We start from the raw sequence: 19,312 nt of genomic DNA, 5'->3' as shown, positions 1-19,312 counted from the left end.
GACTTTTAGGTTTGCAGCCAAGCATATTAACTTCTGCATTACCAGGAGTCCTTGTAGTTAACTTATTGTTGTTGTTATGTGCTGTCAAGTTGACTCTGACTCATAGCAACTTGCATACAGTAGAATGAAACATTGCCTGGTCCTGCACTATCACCACAATATTTGTTATGTTTGAGGCCATCAATCCATTTCACTGAAGGTCTTCCCATTTTCTGCTGAACCTTTATTTTACCAAATATGATACTCTTGTCCAGGGATTGGTGCTTTCTGAAAACATGACCAAGATAGGTGAAATGAAGTCTGGCCATTCTTGCTTCAAAGAAGCATTCCAGCTGTACTTCTTTCAAGAAGGATTTGTTTGTTCTTCTGGCAATCCATGGTATTTTCAATATTCTTTGCCAACACTAGACTTCAAAGGCATCAATTCTTATTTGATCTTCCTTATTCATTGTCCAATTTCACATGCATGTGAGGCTATTGAAAATGCCATGGTTTAGTCAGGTACACTCTAGTCTTCAAAGTGACGTCTCTGCTCATTAACACATTTAGGAGGTCTTTTGGAACAGATCTGCCCAGGACAACACATTGATTTCTTGATTGCTGCTTCCATGAGTGTTCAGTATGGATCCAAGGAAATCCTTGACAGCTTCAAACTTTTCTCCATTTATCATGATGTTGCTTAGTGGTCCAGTTGTAAGGATTTTTCTTTTCTTTATGTTGAGGTGTAAGACAAACTGAAGACTGTAGTCTTTGATCTTCATCAGAATGTTCTTCAACTTATCTCCACTTTTAGCAAGTAAGGTTGTGTCATCTACATATCACAGATTGTTAGTGAGTCTTCCTCCAATCCTGATGCTGTATTCTTCTTCATATAGTCCAGCTTGTCAGATTATTTGCTTAGCATACAGATTGAATAAGTGTGGTGAAAGGATATAACCCTAATGCATACCTGCTAAAGGGCAGGGAGGCCACATCTTCTACCTCCTCTAACCTCATAAGAGGAATACAGAATCACCATCAGTAGCCCAAGACCTATTCCTGCAAGGTCAGAGATGCTGCCTCCCTCTACCCTTTTCACCAACCCTGATACCAACTGTTCCTTCCACAGCACTCACCACCTCTCTGCTGTGTTCGATAATTTGCCGCAGTGGCCACATGGAACTCACAGATTATGGGGTTTATTAGGGAAGCACCAGACTACAATTCAAGTTCAGAAATGCACTCAGCCTCTTGCAGCCCATCATTTCACTTGGCATTCAGCAGTCTCAGTAGCTCATTGCTCTCTCAGTAGTGCGTATCTCTTGCATCTCTCTCTCAGCTGCATGTGTATCTCATGTCTCTCAGGAGCACATTTCTCTCAGCACCATATATTTCTCAACCAGCAGTCAGAGAGACTCCTTCTGTCTCTAGGAGGGTTCCTAGAGAACTTCCCAGAAGATTGCTTTGTGCCACTCTCAACAGAAATACCCCAGGTGAGTAACTTTAACAATCAGGAGCTACTCAGTTGCTCATGGCAAATTCCACGATGGAGTTTACAAAGACTTATGGCTAGAAAAGCCATGCTATGTAATTTATTACACCACAGAACCCTTCTTGATTTGATTGTAAACCTCTTATTCTGTATTCAATATTCCCTTATTCTATTTGAATGACAGCCTCTTGGTCTATGTACAGGTTCCTCATGAGCATAATTAAGTGTTCTGAAATTCCCATGCTTCACGATGTCATCCCTAATTTGCTGTGATCCACACAGTTGAATACCTTTGCATAGTCAGTAAAACTAAGATAACATCCTTCAAGTATTCTCTGCTTTCAGCCAAGATTCATGTGACATAAGTAGTGAAATTTCTCATTCTAACTCCTCTTCTGAATCTGGTTTGAATTTTGAAAAGTTCCTTATCAATACACTGCTGCAACCATTTTTAAATTATCTTCAGGACGATTTTACTTGCATATGGTATTAGTGATATTGTTTAATAATTTCCATATTCTGTTATGTCACCTTTCTTGGGAATGGGTGCAAATATCAATCTCTTCTAGTCATTTGGCTAGGAAGCTGTCTTCCAAATTTCTTAGCATAAATGAGTAAGCACTTCTAGCACTGCATTCATTTGTTGAAACATCTCAGTGGGTAGTCCATCAATTCCTGAAGACTTGTCAGTTCTGTCAGTGTTGGTTGGACTTCTTCTTTCAACACAATTTGTTCTTGATCATTTGCTGCCTCCTGAAATAGTTGAATGCTGACCAATTATTTTAGGATACTGACTGTGTATTCTTTACATCGTCTTTTGATGCTTCCTGCATCTTTCAATATTTTGCTCATAAAACTCTTCAATATTGCAACTAAAAATTTGATTTTTCTTTATGTCTTTCTGCTTGAGGAATATCAAGTGTATTCATTCCTTTTGGTTTTCTAACTCCAGGTCTTTGGACATATCATTATAATAATTTACTCTGTCTTCTCGAAGGGCCTTTTAAATCTCTTCAGCTCTTGATTTCATCATATCTTCTATTCACTTTAGCTACTCTCTATTCAAGAACAAGTTCTAAAGTCTCTTCTGACATTCATTTTGGTCTTTTTTTTTTTTTTTTTTTTTACATTGTCTGTTTTTCCAATAACCTTTTACCTTCTTCATCTATGATGTTCTTGATGTCATCCCACAACTGGTCTGGTCTTAATTATTGGTGTCCAATGAGGCGTATCTCTTCTTCAGATGGTCTCTAAATTCAGGGGGCATATTGTATTTTGGCTCTCATGGACTTGTTTTAATTTTCTTCAGTTTCAACTTGAATTTGCATGTGAGTAATTGATGTCTGTTCCACAGTCAACTCCAGGCCTTATTCTGACTGATGATATTGGACTTTTCCTTTGCTTCTTTCCACAGATGTAGTCTACTTTATTCCTAAGTATTTCACTTTGTGAGGTACATGTGTATAGTCACCATTTATGTTATGTTGTTGGAAAAAAAGGTATCTGCAGTGAAAAAGTCATTGGTATTGCAAAATTCTATCATATATTCTCCAATGTCATTTCTATCACCAAGACCACACTTTCCAACTTCTGTTGCTTATTCATTTCCAACTTTTACATTCCAATCACCAGTAATTACCAATACATCTTGATTGCATATTTGGTCAATTTCAGACTGTAGAAGCTAGTAAAAACCTTCAATATCTTGATCTTTGGATTTAATGGTTGGTGTGTAAATTCGAATAATCGCAGTATTAACAGTTTTCTTGGTAGGACACTATCCTATCATTGACAGAATTATGCTTCAGGATAGATCTTGAAATGCTCCCCCCTTTTTTAAAATTCATTTTTATTTGATTTGGGTGAAAGTTTACAGAGCACATTCATTTTCCATACAGCAGTTCATACACATTCTGTTTCATGACATTGACTGCAATTTCCCACAATGCAACAGCTCTCTTATCACTTCCTCCCATAACTACCTCTTTCCTGTGTCCTCCCCTTCCATGCATTCTCACCCTCTGAACTGTCTCTCTGTGCAAACACTGCTTTTCTGTTCTCCCAAGACTGATTGCTCCAAAGAGTATCTTCCTGATATAAATTTTCACCCCATATGCCTGTCTATTGTTTGGTTGGGAGCTACAGGAGTGAATTCAATTCCAGACCTGACCTGTAACTAGGGACTTTAGTCTCAAGGGTCTCACCAGGCTCTATCAGACCAGCAAAGGTGGTCTTTTTTTTTTTTTTAGATTTTTTCTACATTGTTCTCCTACTTTAGCCAAGATCTCCTACACCAATAGCCATCTGAGTGGTTGAAAGTAGTATTTGGGCACCATCTAGTTCTTCTAGTCTCATGATCATATAGGCTGAGGATCTCATGGTCTACTAGTCCCTTGAATTAATTGTTTCCATGGGTCTTTGATTTCTTCACTCTTCTTTGCTCTGGACAAGGAAAGACCCATCATTATATCTAGATGGCCCCTTGTAAACTTTTAAGACCCCAGTCTCTACTCACCAAAGTAGAATATAGAACATTGTTTTTGTGTAGTATGTTATGTCAATTGAACTTTATGTCTCTTGTGGCCATAGTCCTGAGCCCACAGGTCCAACTACTCATTCTTTCCAGCTCACTGGCTGTGGCCAAGAAGCCATCATAACCTTGTCCCTTGTCAGCTCTACTATACATTCAGACATTCTTATAGCACATACAAACACACATGTGGAAACATCATCTGCCAACCCTATGTGTTGTCATGGGCACAATCCCCCCTGCCTAGACATATGTAATCATTTAGCCTGTCCATCCATCTATCCACCTGTAGATCAATGCTTGCCATCACTAACAATGCAGTGCCAAAAGTGAGTGATCAACATGGTGTCAGTGAGGAAGAGGAGGACATAGAGAGGTACATGGGAGGTAAAGACAGCAAAGATGAACCCTTTTGAAATGTTCATTTTGATGATGAATGCACGGCATTCCTCTGCAATTTGTCATTTCATACTATATGACTGTCAGATTCAACATAGCCAATACCAGTCCATTCTGGTAGCATAGTGCCTAAGGCATTTGACTGCTAACCAGAAGTCTGGTGACTCAAACCCACTAGCCACTACTCAGAAGGAAGGTTGGACAATCTACTTCCATAGTGATACTGCCTTGGAAACACAAGGAGGGGTCACTATAAGTCAGGTTTGACTCAACAGCACATAACAACAGCAACGTCTTAATTTTTTTTTTTTTTTTTTAAATGCCTAGGGTATCAATCTTTGTGGCTTCAATTTCACTTTTGACAACTTCTGATTTTCCTAGATTCATACTTCGTTCATTCCACATTTCCAGTATAAATGGATATTTACAGCTGTTTCTTCTCATTTTGAGTCATGTCCCATAAGCAAATGGTCCAGAAAGATTTACTCCATCCATACCATTAAGGTCAACTCTACTTTGAAGCAGAAGCTCTTCTGCAGTCATATTTTGAGTGTCTTCCAACTCAAGAGGCTCATCTTCCAGCACTACATAGAACAATATTAAGTTCACTGAGGAGGGGAAGTTTTATTTATAGTTTTAGAAAAAGGTCTGACATTGAAGTTATAATTATAAAGCTGAAGTCAGTTAAATTATACCCTAAACAATGCATTTTCAAATTTGTTTTATGATATCTAAAATTCTGTATATTGAGATTTAATTTTTGGTTGAAGTCAAAGATTCTCAGATGAAAGTTAAAGGTTGATGGTGTACAGAGGCCCTTGGATTCTTTGAACTGGTACATTAGCTGTGCCCATGGGGTGAGATTTCTATAGAGAATAATATGGCTAAATAGGCTAAAAAGAAATTTTAAAAAGTAATTTAAACACACATCAATATTTCAATTTTTAAGATATCAGGTTCTGAAATCAGCCAAAGCAATACTGCAATCCAAGAGCCTCTACTTATGTGACTTCATGCTACTCACTCTAAGACTCAGTATCCTCATTTGAAAATATAGCTATTCCTAGCTTTTGTTTTTTAATCATTGAACTGAAAATTGCATTATAAGTAGTTGTCTTTCTATTATTACTATTATATATAACTATGGGGATAGTAAATTATTATATATAGAGTGGGCGATCTACTTCTGTAGTGATAATGCCTCAGAAACCCAAGGAGGGGTCATTATGAGTCAGGTCAACTTGACTGCAGTGAGTTTATTATGTAAAGATGTTTAGTAAATACTTTCTATGGAGTGTATACACTATGTGAAGGAAAGGAAAAAGCTTGAGGAATTGGCTTGTAATTGTAAATTGGCACCTGTGAGATAGATAAAAAGAAGACTTACAAAGATGATTTCCTTTGTATTTTTGCCTAGAACATTTCTTATTCACAAATAGTGATAAAAATCAAACTTCGATTTGATATTATCAGGAAAATAGAGACAATGCCTACAATCATTTTGTATTCTCCTTTCCATTAATGAAAACTACAAATAAAATGTTCTGATTTGAATGAAGAAATTTCATGGTGACAATCAATTATAACTAATAAACAAGCTCACTGACGTGGAGTCGGATCTGACTCATAGCGACCCCTTCCTTGAGTTTCCGAGTGGTATCACTAAGGAAGTAGATTGCCCAAAATTCCTTCTGAGGAGTGGCTGGTGGATTTGAACCCCCTTCTGATTAGCAGTCAGATGCCTTAGGCACTTGGCGACCAGAGCGCCCTCAATTATAACAATGCAGCTGTTTTATGGATATGACTTTTTTCAATTTAAATATATTTAAAATATGCCTGTAACTTTAAGGATTATCATTTTGATTAGTGTTACTATTATGGTAATGACTGATTGAGTGTTGATGATAATTTTAGATATCACATATTTACCAAAGAATGTGTAAGAGGACATTTGGAAGATTAATAATGAATGAAATAAAAACGAACCTGATAGTTGGCTCAATGTTTAGTCAACAGGAAATTATATATCCACTTAAACACTGAGGTGTATAGTTTTATGAAATACCATGATATTTGACTTATCCTTTATGTCATCTATGAATATTTTATGTTTGTTGTTGTTGTTGTTGTTGTGTGCCGTCGAGTCGGACCCAACACATAGCGACCCCTCCTTAGGTTTCTGAGGCAGTGTCACTATGGAAGTAGTTTGCCCCATCTTCCTTATTAAATAAAAATTGAATGCTAATGACATTCCATCACAGATATATAAAATCTAAAAAGCCTTATTAGTAATTTGTCATTTCATTGTTCACTATATCTTAGTGTGTCATCATGACAGATCTATTTCATAGTGCCATCAATAATTTTTCTTTAAAATAGCAACAACATAACAAACAGTTTAAAAATGTTTAGTGACACAATGAAGTCTGATTTTTCATTTTGTCTTTCACAAGATGACAATATGGATTTTTTTTTTCTTCTTCAAGAATTGATTCTTCAAATATCAAATGTCTTATCTGATGTGAAAATTTGACAAGTAGCTTTCCTAATGCTTTTGCCAAGTAATCATTCCAATATTGAAGCTGTTCACTAGTTCAACTTACCTCTGCCCTGCAAATCTAATACGAATTCAGCTACTACTAATGCTGAATCAAAATGTTACATTTCCCATGGCTGCATCAGACCATTAATACAAAAGTTCTTCATATGACAAATTTTTCTTTCCTAAATATCTTACCCACCACTTGTCTCTTAGTTTATCATACTGTAGGTGGCTTGCGTGATGCTGTGATGCTGGGCACAGGTACTTGAAAGACCAGCAGACTCACCAATCATGCACAGGTGTCAACAGAGCTTCTAGATGATATTTTTATAATTATTCTAATAACGGGAATAATATATTGGAAAAAGTGAATGATTTTAAGCTGAAATATTTGTAAGGATAGTAAATGACATCTATTATAGAGAAATAGCACTTAAAATGTTGTACTATACAACCGTTGTAAAAATTTATTCATTAACAAAAATGTTGATGCATCTCTTACTCATTTTTTTATTTATATCACTATGTTTTAAGATCTTGCTTATAGCTCAGTTTTATAATATAGACATTTTAATCCTACTCTTTCCCTGATCCATTCAACTTTGCACATTAACAAATATGTCTTCTTAAAATTTGGTTCCTAGCCTGATACTCACTTGCTCACAAACTTCAGATGACTTTTTACTGCCTCTAACACAATGTCCAAATCTTCAGCTTAATATTCAAGCTTTGAAAATATAATCAGCTATAACACTACTCTCAGTACTCTTCTTCAGATAATTTCTATACTTTTCAGTACTTCTAGATGCCTCCTGGGAGCTCTGGTAGTGTAGTGCGTAAGGCACTTGACTGCTAACCAGAAGACTGGCAGTTCAAACCCACCAACCATTCCTCGGAAGGAAGGTTGGGCAATCTACTTCCATAGTGATACAACCTCAGAAACCCAAGGATGGGTCGCTATGAGTCAGATCTGTCTCAATGGCACATAACAACAACAAGAGATGCCTCCTCTACAGCCCACATTTTTTCACTATATGAATATTTTGTTCATATTCTCTTTGCCTTACTCCCCTCCTTTCTTCACCTCTATAGAAATCCTCCTAGTTCAAATACTTTGAATTATTTCAAATGCTACTCCTCTACGAAATATTCTTTCTTTTACCAAATGTGTGTAATCTATTCCTATAATAAATTCCATAGTGCTTCATTGGAGTGCTATGGTGCCTACATTTTTTAACTTTGTATTATTTTTAATAATATATGATTTATCATTTTTATTGAGAACAAGTCCTTTTCAGATACTACTCTTATGGACTTATAGCATTTGTATAGTAGATGGATTGACACAGTGACAGCAATGACAGGCTCAGGTATGCCAAGGATCATGGGGCTGGTGTAGGACACAGCAGTGTTTTGTTCTGTTATACCTAAGGTCACTATGAGTTGGAGATGACTCAACGGCACAGAACAACAACAGTAACAACATAGTAGTAGTTGAGTGTCCTGAATACATAGGAATTTAGCAAATATTTTTTAAGTAAGAAAAGACTGACACAAAAGTAATTTTTCAATTGAATTAACAACATACTGTTGAAGGGAACATAAGTGATACTTTAAAAAATTATGAAAAGAAAGTTTGAGTTGAAAAGAAATTAAGAATTTTAGCTATATTTCAAAATTTCAAGGAAGAAAAATATGCTGGACATTTAAAAAAATCACTTAAAATTTTAATTACACAGAAGAAATGATTAGTTGATAGTGCTGCCACTATAATGAACCAAAAACCACATCCACTACCATAGAGTTAATTTCAACTCATAGTGACCATGTAGGACAGAGTAGAATTGCCCCACAGGGTTTCCAAGGCTGGAAATATTTATGGAAGTGGACTGCTTCATATTTCTCCAGCAGAGTATGTGGTGAGTTCATACCTCAAACATTTTGGTTAGCAGCCTAATGCTTTAACCACTGTGTGACCAGAGCTCTTAAAACTGTGATTAGAAGCCATGAAGTAGGTGTCAATGCCATAACCTTATGCTTCTTGTAAAGCACAGGGCCATCCTCTGTTCTGAAAGGGACTGCTAATGTTCTCTCATTTCATAAAACATGCCACTATAATAGTCCTGGATTAATTCTTGATGCATCAAGCCAATGCTCCTAGTAGAAACTGGTGAGCCTTGAAGTATGAATTGAATTGGATTTATAATTTATTTTATTTCAGGAAAGTATCATAATAGCTGTACTCAGTATTAAGCATTTCCTTTATTTCACTAGTAAACATAGATATGAGAAAAAACAAGCTTACGGTGTCAATGCACACAGTTTTCATACTTCTCTAGTGGCTTCCGATCTCTTATAGTGAGGGAGAGATATATAGATATGACTAGAGTAAATATGGGAGCTCTGGTAGCGTAATGCCTAAGGCAGTTGACTGCTAACCAGAAGGCTGGCAGTTCAAACTCATCAGCCACTCCTCGTAAGGAAGATGGGGCAATCTACTTCCACAGTGATACTGTCTCAGAAACCCAAGGAGGGGTCACTATGAGTTGGGTCTGACTCAGGGGCACATAACAACAACAGAGTAAATATGCATGCTTTTACAACTGTTGACATCGTGGGCCAGATTGTTTGTTGTGGAAGGCTCTTTTGTATGTTAGAATGTTTAGCAACGTTCTGTCCTTTGTCCACTAGATGATAGTGAATGCCTTCTTTGCTCCCCAGCCCCAAATGTAATAATTGAACATGTCTCCAAGCATTGCCAAATGTCCCCGGGAGCAAAATGACCCAAATTGAGAACCATTATTTCAGAGTAAATTCTAAAGTCACTTCATAAATGTGAATTGGTGCATATTTTCTTTAGTATTAATATTAAAGAGATCTTTGTAAAGGTGATAAATAGATTATTTTGTTCAGAAACTTTTATGTTATAAGATCATATAAGGCAAAGATTAACTACTTTTTTCATCTATAAAACACTTAAAAGTTTCAAATTTCCTGTGATAAACTATTACTGTGAGGATATTCTTGTGTTATTTGTGGTTGAGAGGACTATCTGGATGGTAAGGATATATTTTAATAAATAAGATAATGGATTTGAGAAGAATATTTACATCTATTAAAGAAGAAAAAGATGTTAGAGGAAGATTTGAGGGAGAAAAAAAAGAGATACAGACTGAAGAAAGGGTTAAACATGCATAGAATTCAGTAAAATGGTCAGATAGGTTTTATAATTTGCAAGTCATGTAAAGTCAAGGTAAATCTTTGTCTTGGGTCTGGTGCAAGCTGGTGGAAAAGAGTTGATTTGGGAAAAGAATAGAGGACATAGAACACACTGAAAAAAGCACTAATCCCTGGTATCGGCTAAGAAGAGAATGGGGATCAAAAATTTATTGAAATATGATTAAGATGAAGAGGTAAATGATCAGACTATCTAGGGTTAGTCTGATTTTGTTAGTTGGGTGAATCACTCCTCAGAATCTTAGTTTCATTATTTGTACAGTAAGGACAGCAAAAGACACACAATTCTGGTGTGCTTTATGAAACGGTTCAATGGGTCAGGGTATATGGGGCACTTACAACAATGAGCATTACCTACTAAGTGTTTGCTCAGCTATCATTAGAATATAGCTGTGCCAAATAAATATAACTTTTTTAAATGCATTTTATTGAAATATAACTTATGTACAGGGAAACACACAAAAGTAAAGTGGCATGGGTCAATGTATTTTTTTTTTTTTTACTTTTTGCAGTGTTCTCTCCCTTCCCCTTCCACCCCTGGCAACCAACAAAGAACATTTCCCTTCATATATAAACCTTTCCTTGACCCTCCACAACAACAAACTAATACTAACTACATTTGGCCTTCTGTGATTGACTAATTCACTCAGCATAATATCCTCCAAGTTTGTCCATATTGTGTAGTGTTTTGCAGATTCTATATTATTCTTTAGTGTTGCATAGCATTCCATTATGTTTACATACCATAGTTTGGTCATTCATTCTTCCGCTGATGAGCTCGTAGGTTGTTTCCATCGTTTTGCTATTGTAAATAGTGCTGCATGAACATGAGTGTGCATATATCTGTTCCTGTCCTGGCTCTCACCTCTCTAGAATATATACCTAGTAATGGGATTGCTGGGTCAAATGCTATCTCCAATTCCAGTTTTCTAAGGCATTGCCATATTGCTTTCCACAGTGGTTGTATCACTTCACAGTCCCACCAGCAGTGTATGAGAATCCCAATCTCTTCACATCCCCACCAGCATTTGTTATTTTCTGTCTTGTTGAACCTTGCGATCAGTGCTGGGGTGAGATGGTATGTCATTGCTGTTTTGATTTGCATCTCTCTGATAGCCAATGATTGTGAACTTCTTTTCGTGTATTAGCTGGCCACCTGAATATCTTCTTGGTGAAGTGTCTATTCATGTCTTCTACCCATTTTTCAATTGGATTGTTAATTACTTTGGTCTTGAGGAATTGGAGTTTTCTATAACTCTTAGTGATAAGTCCCTTGCCGGATATGTAATTATCAGCAAATATGAATTTGTTGCTGTCATTTTTGTTATGTGCTTTTTGTGGTGTCAATTTCTTTGTTCCATATAATTTTCTATGCTGAGCTCATTTTGTTTATGAATCATGTTATCACTTCCTTTGTTGCTATTGTTTTAGTATTTGCTAAATATTTGTGCTGGTCCTCTTTTTTATTTTGATGTGAAGGTTTATCATTTTTCTATGAGTTTACCCTGTGATTTATAGTTTTCTTCCCAAGTTTAGGACAGTCCGTTCTATCTTGTAGTTTTCCTGACATCCCTACATTCTAGAAGTTCTGTAATGATACAGCTTTTTCCCTCTTTTTGGTTTGTAGTTGTCCTCATTTGTCATTTGATGTCTCTGGTTCTCTATTTCTAATCTTGTAGGCTTACTTACTTTGGATACTCCCAAAGTTGGGTTGGTTTCTGGGTTATATCATCATGTGTCAATGGTCAGTTGTGATTGACTGATGTTGCTTATCTGTCCAAAGGGCTTCCTTTAGCATCTTTTGTAAGGTTGGTCTGATTTTAACAAATTCCCTTAATTTCTGCTTATCTGGAAATGTCCTATTTTGCCATCATATTTGAGGGACAGTTTTGCTGGGTACATAATTCTTGGTTGGAAATTTTTCTCTTTCAGGGTTTTATATATCCCATCCAATTTTCTTCTTGCCTGCATGGTTTCTGCTGAGAAATCTGAACTTAGTCTTATTGGTTGCCCCTTGTAGGTAACTTTTCATTTTTCCCATGCTGCTCTCAGGATTCTTTCTTTATCTTTGGTTTCAGTAAGCTTGATGATGTTATTCTTGGTGATTTTCTTTTGGGTTCTATCCTGTTTGGGGTTCATTGGACTTCCTGAATGGATATATTCTCATCTTTCATCATATCAGGGAAGTTCTCTTCCAATGAATGTTGGACAATTTTCTCAGTGGTTTTATTTTTCTCTTCCTGTTCTGGAATTCCAATGACATGTAGGTTATTCCTTTTGATGGTATCCCACATGAACCTTAGGTATTCATCATTTTGTCTTCATCTTTTCTCTAATTGATCCCTTTCGAAAGAAGTATTCAGATATTTGTCTTCAATATCATTAATTCTGTCTTCCATTGCATCAATTCTACTCCTTTGCCATTTCAATGTGCTATCTATTTCTGACAATTTAGTATTAATTTTCTGGATTTCTATCTGTTGATTTTATATATCATTTCTAATTTTTCATTTATTTTGTCATTTTGTCCTTGTATTTTCTTCTGAAATTCTTCTAGGGTTTTGTTTGTGCTTTCCTTGATCTGTCTCTCAATCCTTTGAAGATAACCTAAATATAATTCTTTTGAATTCCTTATCAGGGAGTTCCAATGCTGCATGTTCCTCAGGGATGGGTTTTGGGTTTGTATCCTGGTCCCTGATTTATCTTGTTTCTTGGTGTGGACTGTGATGATGGGTTGTCTCCGAGACATTGTGACATTCTTGTGTTTGTATTTAATTGGCGATTGTATGCTGAAGTGACTTGCCCACAATTTTAATTTCCTTTGTTTTTTTTGTGTTATTTATGCAAACAGGGTACTGTGCTGTGCTCCACTATTCACTAGTTGACAGCACTTATACACACACAACCTGTCCCCTTTCCCATTGCCAGCCTCCTGTATGTCTCTGCCGACCTTGGCAAACAGAGCCTATTCTTAGGTCCCTAGAATCTGAATGAGAATGCTATCACATTAAAATCCAAAATGGTTGTCACTTGTAAAGATTCAAAATGGCTGTGCCCTCAGGCACTTTTAATATCCAAAATGGCTGCTGCTTGTAAACATTCAAATTGGCTGAGCCTTTGGTCACTTTAAATATCCAAAACGGCTGCCATGTGTAAGCAATCAAAATGACTGCACCCTTCAGGCAGCAGAAAGTCAACAGCTCAGATTGTCTCCCTCCTTGCTGTTTCACTTCCTAGTCATAGACCACCAGCACAGTTGTCCCTGAAACCATTGGTGACCAGGGCTGATCTTTAGGTCAATTTTCAGGTCCTAACACCACTTGAAAATATTCATGCTGTTGGTCCCGTCAGAGTAGCTGACAGTCTTCAGCTCCAACTGTCTCTGTACTCACAGTTTTCATTCAGTTTTTTTCACTAGTTGGTGCCTAATCCACTTCTGTATAGTTCCTTTCAAAGCTCAGGGCTCCAAGATTATCTTCTGTACCTCTGTCAATTGGTTTTTCTTTTCTTTGTTGAAGAGGGTCTGTGTCACTTGTCTGCCTATTCCCCTAGGCTATGATCTTTCAAATAAATTTAATTTTTAAATGCATTAGTGGTTCTGAATAGTGGTTGTGAAAAATTACAAAATGTAATTATTTCTTCATCTACTTATTCATTTATTCAAAAAATATTTAACTGAGGGTCAGAAGTTATTCTAAGCATCAAGGATAAATGAATGAAAAAGATACAGACATCTCTGTGCTAATGAACTTTCATTTCTAAGATTATTCCAAGTACTTAGAAGCATCTTTAATAACAAACATGTAACTTTTAGGAGTAGTTTCTAGTGAAACAATAGGTAGAAATAGGTATTACCACTGTGCCTTGTGTTTTTCCAGAACTATATAAATGTTTGTTAGATGAATGAATCAATTTGGGAGTTTTCATAGGAAATAATTTTTTATTAAGGTAACATTTTCCTCTCAAACAAAGGTCATGTAATGCCATAAACAATGCAAATGGCTACTGTTTTACATTATAAATCTTCTTTGTTCATACAATATTAGACAATATGAAATTATACAGATTATGAAGTAAGCTAGTATTAGACATTACTTTATGGTTGACTCCCTTCTTTAACAGTTTGACTATCTATAAGAGGTTAAATGCTACTTTTATATAACCTTAAATTCCTGTTTTATTTTCTATTACTATAGAAGGGTAAGGTTTTTATTGATAAAGCATTTGATTTAAAACTTAACTTTTATTCACCTACAAGCCTTTAGTGATGTATAATATTGTTTAACCGCTGACACTAAATACTTTAAAAGCTTGTGCTCTCAAGATTGTCCATTAGGTAGTTTAATCCTAGCTTCACCATAGATCTTTTCTCTTTTCTAAAAATCTTTGTTAAGGATATAGGAAATCCATTTCACTGGATCAATATGTTTACATTGATTTAAGTCCTACATCATTCAAATGGAACATGAGTTGTTCTTATTTCCTAAGTTGATAAAACTTTTATTTATTTATTTATTTATTTAATCTTTTGTCTATTAATATTTCTCTTGATAAATTGTGTTTCTTTCTAAATGATCCCCAGAGTTCTACATATATATTTATATATGCTGCAAATATATCCATGAATTATCGATTTGAGTATACATGGGACAAAGTTATGAAAACTTCTTAGCCATAACTAAACATCTTGATGAAATGAGTCACTGGGCTTGGGAACTCAGAACCAAAGTATCAAGAGACATCAAAGTCAATTGACATGACACAGTCTACAAAGAAAAATGTTCTACATCCTACTTTGCTAGTAGCATTGGGGTCTTGAAAGCTTGTGAGTGACCATCTAAGGTGCAGCTATTGGTCTCTCCTCATCCAGAGCAAAGAAGAATGAAGAAAATCAGATACATAGAAACAATTAGTTCAAAAGACTAATGGATGATGTGAACCACAGCCTTGCAAACCTGACACCAGAAGAACTGGATGGTACCTGGCTCCCACTACTGACTACTCTGAAAGGGATCACAGTAGATCCTGGGTAGAGTAGTAGGAAATTGTGGGAAAAATGCCCAAATCATAAAAAGATTAGGCTCATCAGTTGGATAAAGACTGGTGAAACCCCCAAGACTAATGACCCTTTGTCACTCTTCAAGCCTGGAATTGAACTTTCCTCTATGGCTCAACTTTCAGCCAAACAATAGACAAGTCTACAAGGTGAACCATAAAACTAGAGAAGTATACACTTAAACAATCAAACATTCATCAAAAGGACAACATTTTCCCAGATAGAAAGTTCAGAAGTCAGGAAGTGATAAGAAAGAAAGACAGATGGAAATGGTGAACACAGGGAGGAAATGGGGTGAGTACTGTTACATTGTGAGAACTGTAATCAATGGCATGGCACAAAATGTGCATAAATAGTTGAATGAAAAACTGATTTGCTTTGTCAATTTTCATGCAAATCACAATAAAATCAAAATAATAAAAAGTTTTGAAAAAATAAAAGAATTAGACCTTAAGAAAAAGAGGCATTTTCTTTTCACAATTTTATAGTTTTAAAATGGATTATGAGGAATAACATTTTTTTCCTATGGATGGCTGATAAAGGAAAAAATTATGCTTTTAAAATATCTGCAAATTTGATTTGATGCTAATCTAAACTAATCCAAACTCACTGTCATCAAGTTTATTCCAATTCATAATGACCCCCACTGGGTTTCCAAGGCTGTAAATCTTTACAGAAGCAGACTACCTCATTTTTTTTTTTTCTATAGAGTGGCTGATGGGTTCAAACAACCAGCCTCTTGGTTAGCAGTGAAATGTCTTAACTACTACACCAATTGAGCTCCTTGTAATAAAAATGACACTAATAAATACTGGAAAGTTATTTGTGACTAAATAAAATGGAAAATAATGTACAATAAAATACAGTACAATATTTTGTTGCTGCTGCAATTACAACTCATGGTGATCCCATGTGCACCAACCAGAACTGTTCCACAGGGTTTTCAATTCTGTAACGTTTGGAAATTAATGCTTAGGCCTGTCTTGTGAGATGCCTCTGAGAGAATCTGAACTACTGACATTTTGGTTAGTAGTCCAGTATTTAACCATTTGCACCACATAGGGACATCAAATGAATGAATATGTCCCAATTTTTTATTAAAGAATAAGGAGCTCTGGTACCCTGGTGCCTAAGCCATTTGACTGCTATCATTCCTTTAAATTTTGACAATACTAGCTACTAATCCATTTATTCATTCTTTAATTCATTCATCTAACATTTAAAGGGGCCTTAGAATAGATCAGGAATTTTGTTGGAATCTGAAAACCGACAATTGAATAAGTTAAAATCTTAGATCTTCAGTGCTCAAAATGTGGTCTATAAGGCAGTCACATTAAAAAAAAAAAAAAAAAAATTACTAAATGCAGTGTTTTATAAAACAGGATACAGCACGTATTATGAAATAATTTAAGCTAATTATTTACTATTCATGCCATTCTTATATGTGTGTGTGTGTGTGCACAGTCATATGATATATATGTGTGTATGTGTATATATGTATATTCACTCCTCTTCACTTTTTGCCATGGTTAGGTTCCAAAAAAATCAGTGTTTATGAAAATGTAGCATAACCATATAAGATCACAAAACAGAGGATGATTGTATTATTGTCAAATAACATCATTATGTAACTGCCAAACCACTGAAATTCATGGACCAGTCAAGGTCACACATAACCTTAACCATCACAACCAGCATTACTCCTACCTCACATCTCAGCAGTAGTTACTGCCAGACATGTATTGTTAAATATAAAATAATCAGATAGTAAATATTTTACTATGGTCATAAATGTGGAATTTTTGATAGTGAAGAATAGCTGTATCTGTCTTACAATGAATATGATGTTGATAGAGTTGACTTATGTGAAGATATTTTAAAGGAAGCATGGAAAATTGTTGTTTTGTATAAAATATCTGAGTTTGTATCATCTAGGACAAAAACTTTGAAAAAAAATGAATAATAATACATTTCCTAACCTTTTTTTTGTTGTTGTTGTTAACTGGTCATGCAGTGGATAAAGCATTTGGCTGTTAACAAGAAAGTTGGTGGTTCAAACCCACCAGCTGATCTATGAGAGGAAGATTTACGGCCTTGGAAACCCTAATGGGGTCACTATAAGTCAGATTGACTCGATGGCAGTGGGTTTGGTTTGGTTTAACCTTTTTTTACTATTGCTAATTGGCACAATACAGTACATTGTATCATTAATTTTAAAACACAGCATCATACAGATCCCCAATGTATTGAAGCTAAGAGTCATTTTGTTTTTTGAAGAAGGTGGAATTGGAATAGATACAACTCATATTGCTCTTAGACTGGAAAATAGAATGATAATTTGCATGGAAATCCTCACATTTCTACTTAAGTAAACTGGAGATTTTAAAATAACCTCAGTGTGTAGAGATATGTTTGAAACTAAAACTACAACTCGGAACTCAATAGCAAATACAAACAGAAAATTTTTATATTTTTTAACAGATAACTTGGCAAAGGCATGCAAATACAAACAAATAGCAAATACAGACACAGAAAATTTTTATATTTTTTAATAGGTAACTTGGCAAAGGCATGCAATGGAAGTTTTGCATGATACAATAGTTACTCTCTTACTAGTATTCATATCTGAGCTAATAAAAATATTAATAGCATAATATACATATGAAATTCAGATTATTTTATAAAATCATTATTATATTATCTATTGTGCTATTGCTGAAAGATCCTGCATTCATTTTGATATGTAACAATATCAGATAAATATGTTTATATGAAGGTTTTATTTATTGAAATAAATATTTTGAAGAAATCTTGGATATTGAAGGCTCTCAACTTTAAATCCATTTTCTAAATGACTACAATGTTGTCTTTTTTCATCTTTCTTTTTTTTTTTTTTGGTATCTTTATTGGCTAAGATAACTGAAGAAGTATGAATACTAAACTAATTCCAAAGTGTTATTTACAGAATGTCACTGATATTTGACCAAAATATTTTTACTCTAACAGTGATTGATCAATTCCTTATGAACACAATAAAGCAATTTACTGTTTGACAAAAATAAAATAAGAATAGCAGTAAAAGAGATCCTATATTGTTAAATGAAAATTTGTCAGAGCCCAAATCACTTCCTTTTATTAGAAATTAGTTATATTTAAAAATATATTTGAGAAAAAATTCAAACAGTAGTTTTTAATCCAAAAATAAAAATACAAATTTCAGTAATTTTTCTTATGTTCAATTGCTAGCACATCCTATATGAAGAGGAATATTGACATTTCATGAGAATATTAATGGAATTTGGCTGAATATTTAAATATGTTTCTTCGCAATTGAGTGCTTTCCCTGACTAAATCAGATGATGAGAGAAAAGTTGTTTACAGTGATCCTTACATCAAGAAAAAAAATTAAGATTTTTATAATCATGGAAAGCTGTTATCTAATGTTACCTAATGAAGAAAATAGGTAACTAAAAGACAGTCAGCAATAGAAATTTAATTAAACAAAATGTGATCTAAGAGTAAAAGTCAATCTAAAGTTTGTGACATGAATACTTAAGATTAATTTTCTGTGCAACAGGTACCAACAACATTTCAAGTGAGCATTCTTTATGCATTTCAGATATTGGTGTTCCAAACTGATGAGAAAAAGATCTATCCATAATTTTATTGTCTTCATTTGTTTATTAAATGTTTATTGAGCACATACTTTATATAAAGCTTCAGGCACAATAGAGCAGTAACTTTTAAAAAATTGTTGTTGTTGTTACGTGCCGTGGAGTCGGACCCGACTCATAGCGACCGCTCCTTGGGTTTCCGAGGCAGTATCATTATGGAAGTAGATTGCCCCATCTTCCTTCCGAGGAATTACGTAAAGGTAAAAAGAGAGCATATGTAGAAGTACATGACAGACTTTGAGAGTAATGGTTGATTACTCTCATCAAATCACATTTGAGTTAAACAATAGAAGATTAAGGTGTTAAATAAGCAAAAACCATCACCGTGGAGTGGATTCTCACTCACAGCGACCAGATAGGACAGAGTAGAACTGTTTCATGGGGATTCCAAAGCTGTAAATCT

At 35.1% G+C, this 19,312-nt stretch overlaps 1 protein-coding gene and 1 non-coding gene across 2 annotated transcripts in view; one reads left to right on the top strand and one right to left on the bottom strand.

The window, feature by feature from the left end:
* Positions 1 to 19,312, top strand: part of CADM2 (cell adhesion molecule 2) — a 417,999-nt gene that overhangs the window by 186,998 nt on the left and 211,689 nt on the right. The gene's annotated exons all lie outside the window — the stretch shown is intronic.
* On the bottom strand, positions 8,928 to 9,050 carry LOC122150761. The gene has a single exon (XR_006163841.1). It is a non-coding gene; the product is annotated as a U6atac minor spliceosomal RNA (small nuclear RNA).

The sequence above is a fragment of the Orycteropus afer genome, unplaced genomic scaffold (genome assembly GCF_000298275.1).
Source record: "Orycteropus afer afer isolate SDZICR_OR568_19922 unplaced genomic scaffold, OryAfe1.0 scaffold00225, whole genome shotgun sequence".
Lineage (NCBI taxonomy): Eukaryota > Metazoa > Chordata > Mammalia > Tubulidentata > Orycteropodidae > Orycteropus > Orycteropus afer.
Note: the sequence above shows the minus strand (reverse complement) of the source record. Positions and strands in the feature narration are given on the sequence as shown.